Here is a 10000-nt window from a genome sequence, read left to right on the forward strand (position 1 = left end):
AGAGGAGGAGAGGAGAGGAGAGGAGAGGAGAGGAGAGGAAAGGAGAGGAGAGGAGAGGAGAGGAGAGGAGAGGAGAGGAGGAGAGGAGAGGAGAGGAGAGGAGAGGAGAGGAGAGGAGAGGAGAGGAGAGGAGAGGAGGAGAGGAGAGGAGAGGAGAGGAGGGGAGAGGAGAGGAGAGGAGAGGAGAGGAGAGGAGAGGAGAGGAGAGAGAGGAGAGGAGAGGAGAGGAGAGGAGAGGAGAGGAGAGGAGAGCAAGGAGAGGAGATGAGAACAGAAGAGAAAAAAACAGACCAGAACAGACCAGAACAGACCAGAACAGACCAAACCAGAAAAGTCCAGACCAAAACAGACCAGACCGGAACAGACCAGATCACACCAGACCAGGTTTCCATAGATGTTCACCTCTGTTCCTAGACCCATCCTCACCACAATCTATGCAATTCAATGGCCAGCCCCCCCACCCTGCGTCCCCCCCCCCCCCACCCCCCTGCGCCCCCCCCCCCCCCCCCCCCTCCCTCCTCTACGACGCTCCGGGGGGAGAGACGGTGAGACCGGAGCAGCAGGGATGATTACATGCTGCATACACTCATCCATCCATCCAGCTCTTGCTCCCATGCTCTGGACATCACTGCTTCCCGCTCCAGCTATGAAAACACACAGAGGGCCATGCCTCCTAGCTGACACCGCCCGCATGACTCTGCACACTAACTGCCCCTCCGAGGGCCTGCCCGGCATGCTCCCAGGCTTGAGTTACAGCGGAGAGGGTCACCTTTGAAGGTCCCCCCCCCCCCCCCCGCGACGGTATCCTCGAGCGGCGCAATTTGGGTGATTTTCGTGGTCGTCGCGGAGGCCCGGGGCGGGCGAGAGATTTCTCTCAGCCTGACCAATCAGCCGCCGGCTTACGTTTCACTCCAGGTTCCGTAGTTTATCCCGAGGGGTGCTCCCCGAGACCCTCTCTGATTGGATGTTAACCTAACAATTAGAGACCGTTTGAGGCGTTGAATAATCGGGCATCCTTTTCGCGTTAGCCCTCGCGCGGGATGCCCCCCCCCCCCCTCCCCCCCCCGACCTTTTGTTTCTGACGGGAGAGAGAGAGAGAGAGCGAGAGAAAGGGGTAGAGAGAGAGAGGGGTAGAGAGAGGGAGAGAGGGTAGATTGAGAGAGAGAGAAAGAGAGAGGGAGAGTGAGAGGGTAGACAGAGAGGGGTAGAGAGAGAGGGAGAGAGGGGTAGAGAGAGAGAGAGAGAGGGGTAGAGAGAGGGAGAGAGGGGTAGATTGAGAGAGAGAGAAAGAGTGAGAGGGGTAGACAGAGAGGGGTAGAGAGAGAGGGAGAGAGGGTAGAGAGAGAGAGAGGGGTAGAGAGAGGGAGAGAGGGGTAGAGAGAGAGAGAGAGAGAGAGAGAGAGAGAGAGAGAGGGAGAGAGGGGTAGAGAGAGAGAGGGAGAGAGGGGTCGAGAGAGAGAGATACAAGAGAGAGAGATAGAGAAGGAGCAGCTGTCTGTGTGGATGACCTCAGAGGCAGCTGTTGCTTCCCCTCCACCCCCATCACCCCTCACCCCCCCCCCGCCCCCCCTCCATCACCCCTCACCCCCCCCCCCCCCCCCCCCCCCCCCCCCCCCGCCCCTCCATACTCTCAGAGTGCCAACCCGCCTTTGAAGTACAGGACCCGACCGACACAGACAGAATCCTTAGATCCGACCCAGAGAAGAGAAGGATACATAGGAAGAGAACAGAACAAACACCTACTATAATCCACTGATACGTTTCCCCCCCACACTCTGCTTTTCCTCACTGAGAGAGTTGGAGGGGGCGAGTATGGGCGGATGTTATTGGTGTTTTCGACCTCATCTGCCTCATAGTTTGAAGCAGCGACCCTGGGGCTGGGAGAGGCTGTTTGAGTCGGGGCTGTATCTGCACCATGGGTTCCTGCTAGTTATGCGCGATATATCGGCATATTCTTTTACACATCGGTATCGGTCCGATATCAAGATAGGGCAGATATAATTTTTTTTTTTAAATGTAATATATTTTTTCTTTACATGTTTTGGTCTTAAAGGGGAACTATTTTACTATTTCTTTCACTATTTGGACACCTTTTTCCCCCCAAAAAAAATTCATTGTTTTGTACTGAAAAAACAGCATTTTCTACGTCAAGATCTTAAGCCGTTTTGAGGCTGGGCTCCAACCACTGTGTGGTCTGGTGCCAACTGCCACATTATTATGCAGCTGAGAAATCTCTGACATCACAGATATGCACATTTTCAGATGACTCAGTTCAGTGAGGGTGAATATTGTGAGAGGAGAATTGGAAGAATGCGCCAATATGAGAATTAGAGACATAGATCCTATTAATATAAGTCCACATAGCTAGGAAACAATGCTAAACACTGAAAAAGGCCATTTATAAGATAGTTCCCCTTTAAATAGTTTCAAAATATCAGTAATTTCTGAAAGAAGTTACCAAAGTAATAAAAAATTGCTCTTTATTTGATTATCATAAAAAAGTGTTTTCAATACAGAGATATCAGCATCGGTAAATATCGTATCGGCCAGAACAGCAATATTAATATCGGTCATCGGTATCCGCCACAATTTTCACATCGGTGAATCACTAGTTCCTGCTGCTCCACCTAATAATCTCCCTACTGGCATCCACTGAAACCTGACACACACTGTGAGACACAGGCATGCACACATAGACACTGATGCAGAGGCATGTAGGAACATACACACACACAAAGGCATGCACAGACACACACACACACACACACACAACTTGCATGGATGGATGCAAACATAACATACACACACATAGAGACTCGAGAGGCATGCACAGACAGACAAGAAACACACACACACACACACAGATGAATATAGGAAAATAATGACATTCAAGCACGCACACACACACACACACACACACACACACACACACACACACACACACACACACACACCAGGCTTGGTGCGCGGTGTTAATCAGTGTCGGGGCCTTACATACACCGATTATATTACTTGCCCACCGCCCCCGTCACCCTTGTTTTGCTCTCAAATGCAGCTGGCTCTCAGTCTCAGTACACACAGCTAGCTTTGTTGTTAGCAACGTGCTAACTGCTCCTCTGTAGCTACTAGCTTTGTTGTTAGCAACGTGCTAACTGCTGCTGCTCCTCTGTAGCTACTACCTTTGTTGTTAGCAACGTGCTAACCGCTGCTACTCCTCTCTAGCTACTAGCTCTGTTGCTAGCAACGTGCTAACCGCTACTGCTCCCCTGTAGCTAGTAGCTACTAGCTTTGTTGTTAGCAACGTGCTAACCGCTGCTACTCCCCTGTAGCTACTAGCTTTGTTGTTAGCAATGTGCTAACCGCTGCTACTCTCCTGTAGCTACTAGCTTTGTTGTTAGCAACGTGCTAACCGCTGCTACTCCCCTGTAGCTACTAGCTTTGTTGTTAGCAACGTGCTAACTGCTCCTCTGTAGCTACTAGCTTTGTTGTTAGCAACGTGCTAACTGCTGCTGCTCCTCTGTAGCTACTACCTTTGTTGTTAGCAACGTGCTAACCGCTGCTACTCCTCTCTAGCTACTAGCTCTGTTGCTAGCAACGTGCTAACCGCTGCTGCTCCCCTGTAGCTAGTAGCTACTAGCTTTGTTGTTGGCAACGTGCTAACCGCTGCTACTCCCCTGTAGCTACTAGCTTTGTTGTTAGCAATGTGCTAACCGCTGCTACTCTCCTGTAGCTACTAGCTTTGTTGTTAGCAACGTGCTAACCGCTGCTACTCCCCTGTAGCTACTAGGTTTGTTGTTAGCAACGTGCTAACTGCTCCTCTGTAGCTACTAGCTTTGTTGTTAGCAACGTGTTAACTGCTGCTGCTCCTCTGTAGCTACTACCTTTGTTGTTAGCAACATGCTAACCGCTGCTACTCCTCTCTAGCTACTAGCTCTGTTGCTAGCAACGTGCTAACCGCTGCTGCTCCCCTGTAGCTAGTAGCTACTAGCTTTGTTGTTAGCAACGTGCTAACCGCTGCTACTCCCCTGTAGCTACTAGCTTTGTTGTTAGCAATGTGCTAACCGCTGCTACTCTCCTGTAGCTACTAGCTTTGTTGTTAGCAACGTGCTAACCGCTGCTACTCCCCTGTAGCTACTAGGTTTGTTGTTAGCAACGTGCTAACCGCTGTTACTCCCCTGTAGCTACTAGCTTTGTTGTTAGCAATGTGCTAACCGCTGCTACTCCCCTGTAGCTACTAGCTTTGTTGTTAGCAACGTGCTAACCGCTGCTACTCCCCTGTAGCTACTAGCTTTGTTGTTAGCAACATGCTAACCGCTGCTACTCCCCTGTAGCTACTAGCTTTGTTGTTAGCAACGTGCTAACCGCTGCTACTCCCCTGCAGCTACTAGCTTTGTTGTTAGCAACATGCTAACCGCTGCTACTCCCCTGCAGCTACTAGCTTTGTTGTTAGCAATGTGCTAACCGCTGCTACTCCCCTGTAGCTACTAGCTTTGTTGTTAGCAACGTGCTAACCGCTGCTACTCCCCTGTAGCTACTAGCTTTGTTGTTAGCAACATGCTAACCGCTGCTGTTCCTCTGTAGCTACTAGCTTTGTTGTTAGCAACGTGCTAACCGCTGCTACTCCCCTGTAGCTACTAAAACCCTAATGCAACGGTGAGTACCTTTGACATTTATATCTGATATATTTTGGACCCACCGCTTGTCTTTAACCAGTGGTTGATGTGCACATTAACACTTTGATCGCCATGGGTTAAATTCATAATTTACCATCCCTAGCCAGCTCTATTTGTCTATGGAGAAGTTCCCCTTCTTTGCAGAGCTATAACATTTTAAATTCTATTGCTAGATTGCCATTATTATGGCCCATTCAATGTCCTATATCCATTGTTCAGGGTGTAGCAACGATATACTTTTTCATTCACATATTCATACTAAAATATGGTCTAAAGTATAAGTATGTTTTTATCGTTTTCTGCAGCTTTCTCCAGAACTTGATTTATAGCTCCAAATGCATTATATTGATGATGAAATACAGTTTGATAGCAATCGGCGCGAGATAAAAAATTTCAACTGGACGTGGTTCTAGAAGTTACTACGTATCATCTGATATTGACCGGATGGGCGAGGGGGCGTTTATAATTCCGTGGGCAACATTATACCATTCGTCTAGTGTGGGTCATATGGTCATCAGAGCAGTTTATATGGAATACGTTAGAAAATAACGCTGGATCTTACCGTATGTTCCTCGCGCCGTTGGACGATCAGCGTGGAGTAGACCGTTTTCGATTATGGGATGTTGATCCTGATGAACCATTTCCAGGTTGTATAATACTATATACGTCCAAATAACGTTGTTTATTGAGTTAGGGCGAGCGATTGATCATCCAGTGTGTTGAGATGGAGTCCGGCTACCGATCGCGAGTGCCCGGACGACATATGGATGAGCACTTCCTGTTTGGCGCGCCCCTCCCTCTTGGCCGATCTGCCACCAGATGGCGCTCTCGAACCGTTAGACAGTTGAGTGGAGCTCACCAGTACATCTCATGGCTCCGGAGGAGAAATATGATTTCGATCACAGATTTTTGAATTATTGATATCAAAGACGAGTTACGGCGTCTTCGGCAGAATGAGCATGGCTAGGAATGACGTCTAAACACGTCATCGGCGATCAAAGTGTTAACATGGCTAGTAACGTAGGAGCAAGTGACTGCGTATATAATATATATATTTCACAGTCACGAAAGGGGCTATGGAATCGTTAGCCTCACGCCCACTTGTCATTCTCATCCGACTCGAAGGAGACGCGTCGCGTGCTGTTGTTCGCCCCCATGTCAGACCGCACTGATATCCGAAAGCGACGACTCTACATGCAATTATTTTCATCCACTGATGTGTTTTTGTCTAAGTTTGTCTACGTTGTCAAGCCGGTGGCAGGAGTCTGTAGGGCCGCACGCAGTGATCTGTCCACTTCCCCGAGATGGGCGGCATCTTCTAGAAAACGAGTGTTCATTGGAGGAGCTTAGAGCGCAACGATGATGTTCATTGGTTATGGATTATTATTATGAGGCGCAAATGGGAGGAATCATAAGGGGGAAGTCAGAGTTCGGCTTGTGCCAGTGAGCGAATCAGCAGATTGCAGAATGATTTTTCTTTTTTTTGTTTACTACTCGCCAGTGTGGCGAGTGCTCTTCATGAATCACTCGCCAAACATAAATAATACTCGCATTTGGCGAGTAAAAGGGCCTAATTTCCTCCCCTGCGCACACACATGCACGTCGCACACACACAAAGACATTCACAGATGCACACTCACAATAATGCACAGACATATAGGCCTACACACACGCACGCACATGCATACACGCACACACACACAAAGACATTCACAGATGCACACACTCACAATAATGCACAGACATATAGGCCTACACACACGCACGCACATGCACACACGCACACACACAAAGACATTCACAGATGCACACACTCACAATAATGCACAGGCACAGACACACACACACACACACACATACACACACAGCAGGCGTTGACCCCTTGCTATTCTGTTTACATGGAAGGTTTGAAGGCCAGTAATGGGGGGGGGGGGGGGGGCAGCTATTTGAGACACCAACAACACACACACACACACATACACACACCTGTATATGAACAGCAACCTGCTGTTGGAGTTCAAAGTCAACCACCAAGAGCACTTTCACATTCTGATCCAGAACAGTACAGACTGACCATAACCCCTGCCCCATCCTCACACACACACACACACACACACACACACACACACACACACACACACACACACACACACACACACACACACACACACACACACACACACACACACACACACACACACACACGCAAGCAAATACACAGGCTCTCACACACACACAATGGAACACATACACACAAGCAAATACACAGGCTCGCACACACACACATACTGGAACACACACACACATATACTGGAACACACACACGTAAGCAAATACAGAGGCTCACACACACACACACACACACTTTATTGCCTATATTTATTGTACGTATATAACCGATAGGGCATAAAGATCCTCATCTGCACCTTTGTTTACACTGTTTATTTTTTCCCTCATATTTTTATATTCAGATGTAATTTTATTGCCTATATTTATGTATATCTACTCCTCTCACATGAGGCGGACATAAGTTCAAGTTTTGTTTTATGTGATGCAAAATGCAAGATGCAAAATGCAAATATGAGGTAGAGAGGTAGTGCAATGTAGTAATGAATAGATCAAATATGGTGTAGTGTTAAAAAAGTGTATTTTTATTTTTTGACTAACTGAATGTTCATTGTGAGCGATCTGTAGTGCTGAATTTCCATTGGGATCAATAAAGTACTTCTATTCTATTCTATATACTGACCATTGCTGCACACAAACATACACAAGGAAGTGCACAAGTCCAATTAATAATGTGGTAGGGCTGACCTTCGAAGCTTTTTTTGGCAATCGAAGCTTCGGGGCTGAGCTTCGATTTTAATTCGAAGCTTTGAGGAGGAGAAAAAGAAAAAAAATGAATTATTATGTTGTGGGACTTGTACAGCACTTTGGTAAACTTTGTTGTTTTTAAATGTGCTCTATAAATAAAGTGGATTGGATTAATTAATTAAGTAGCCCCTTTCGTGACTGTGATGCAGCCAACAAGGTTTCACTCGGCTGCGCTGCCTGGGTGCAGTGGGGCTGCTCTCACAGCCAATGACATGACATTACATAATTATGTTGCAACCTTCGTCTATCAAGCAAACAATTATATAAATATTTATATGTAGTTGATAGAGACAAAGGCAGAATTCGACTTAATTAAGCACGTTTTATTAAGACATATTTTTATATGGGTCGGGACACATTAAAAAAGCAGCACAATGAACACAAATCTGTCCGACATAGTCTTAAATAACAAACGGCATTGCTTCGCTTCTTCGTCGACATGTCTGCTGCACATGTCCTTGTTGTTTTCAACACAGATAATCTCCACGTGCTTGTTGTAGGGAGGTGGAGTCGAGGCGCTGCTTACTTTCGTTTCATTGGAATGGAGGCGGGAAGGCGCCGCTTACTTTCGTTTCATTGGAATGGAGGCACAAGATTTTGGAGGCAATGATGCACGATGGTTCCAACCGGAGAAAATGTGCCGAAAGGTCTGGATTATTACATATCTCGATGTGATCTATCAAGAAATATCTACAGCAAGAATTTTGGGTCTCAATGAATCCAAAATTACATTGTGGTTAGAAGTGGTGGAGAAAATAAAAGCTAGCATATAATGGTAGTGTCTGGTTAGGAGCGAGGGATAATGGATGGATTATCCAATGGGGGGTCCGGGAGGGGGGGGTACGAGCTAGAGCATATGTGTGTAGGTTTTTAGATAACAGGTATTAAGGGTATATCCTGTATAAGACAATTAACTAAAATGTGATTTCATTGGATGTGCACTGTCAACTAATGCTTGTATATCTTATCGTGTGTTGTCATGTTTGTTTATGTGTTTGTTTAAAAAATAATAAAAAAATAAAATACAAAAAAAGATTTTGGAGGCAAAAAATCAAATTATTTAAAAGAATTATTTAAAAAAAATTATATATATATATTTTTTTTTTAAACTTCGATTTTTTTTTTTCGAAGCTTGTGCCATCGAACGAAGCTTCGAAGTATTTAAGACAGCCCTAGTAATGAGGCACACCTCACACACACACACACACACACACACGTATGTAAACACACACACGCACAATTGCATACACAAACAAAGGTCTTGTCAAAAGAACTACAGAATTCCACAAGCTTGATTATAGCATAAAAGACCCAATCAACCCAACCTAGCTAATTATGTCCCGGCTACAGAGAGGTCAGAGCCAATAGGACGCTCCAATAAGCACTGTGGCTGGTATGAACCAATGAAACGACTGCTTCATAATGACCTAATTAACTCAAACAGAGATATGAGGCAAACAAGCGGGGATGGAAAGAGAGAGAGAATGAGAGAGAGAGAATGAGAGAGAGAGATAGAGAATGAGAGAGAGAGAGGGAGAGAGAGAGTGAGAGAGAGACACACACAGAGAAAGAGACAGAGACAGTAACAGAGAAACAGAAAGAAAAGAAAATCTTGTGACCACCCTCATGGATGATTGGATCTAATTACATTTTGAATTGATCGCACACACGCGCCAGAATACAGTACATACACACACACTCTGTGTCACAATGTGTGCACACGAGCACGTGCTTGTGTGTGTGTGTGTATTCTGGCGCGTGTGTGCGATCAATTCAAAATGTAATTAGAACCCGGAACATTTAGGAATTCGCTAACGACTGACCATTCCTCCTCCATTATTTCTTAATACGTTGGTTATGACATCCTTCTCGAGCCAAAACCTTTCTCCCAATATCTGACTGAAGAGGATGGATCTGAACAGAGTGGATCGAGGGGGAAGGTCAACCAGAGGTCAAATACTACGGCTCCCGCCTACCTACAGTCAATGGTCTCTAACTACACTCCCTCAAGCCCCCTACGCTCTGCATCTTCTAACTACACACCCTCAAGACCCCTACACTCTGCCTCTTCTAACTACACACCATCAAGAGTCAAGACCCCTACGCTCTGCATCTTCTAACTACACACCCTCAAGACCCCTACGCTCTGCATCTTCTAACTACACACCCTCAAGACCCCTACACTCTGCATCTTCTAACTACACACCCTCAAGACCCCTACGCTCTGCATCTTCTAACTACACACCCTCAAGACCCCTACGCTCTGCATCTTCTAACTACACACCCTCAAGACCCCTACACTCTGCATCTTCTAACTACACACCCTCAAGACCCCTACGCTCTACATCTTCTAACTACACACCCTCAAGACCCCTACGCTCTACATCTTCTAACTACACACCCTCAAGACCCCTACTCTCTACATCTTCTAACTACACACCCTCAAGACCCCT

General features: G+C 46.4%; 1 protein-coding gene across 1 annotated transcript in view; it reads right to left on the bottom strand.

Moving 5' to 3' along the window:
* fgfrl1a (fibroblast growth factor receptor like 1a) overlaps nucleotides 1-10000 on the bottom strand; it is a 204359-nt gene that overhangs the window by 113635 nt on the left and 80724 nt on the right.

This window comes from Notolepis coatsorum, assembly GCF_963971535.1.
Source record: "Notolepis coatsorum genome assembly, chromosome: 16".
Classification (NCBI taxonomy): domain Eukaryota; kingdom Metazoa; phylum Chordata; class Actinopteri; order Aulopiformes; family Paralepididae; genus Notolepis; species Notolepis coatsorum.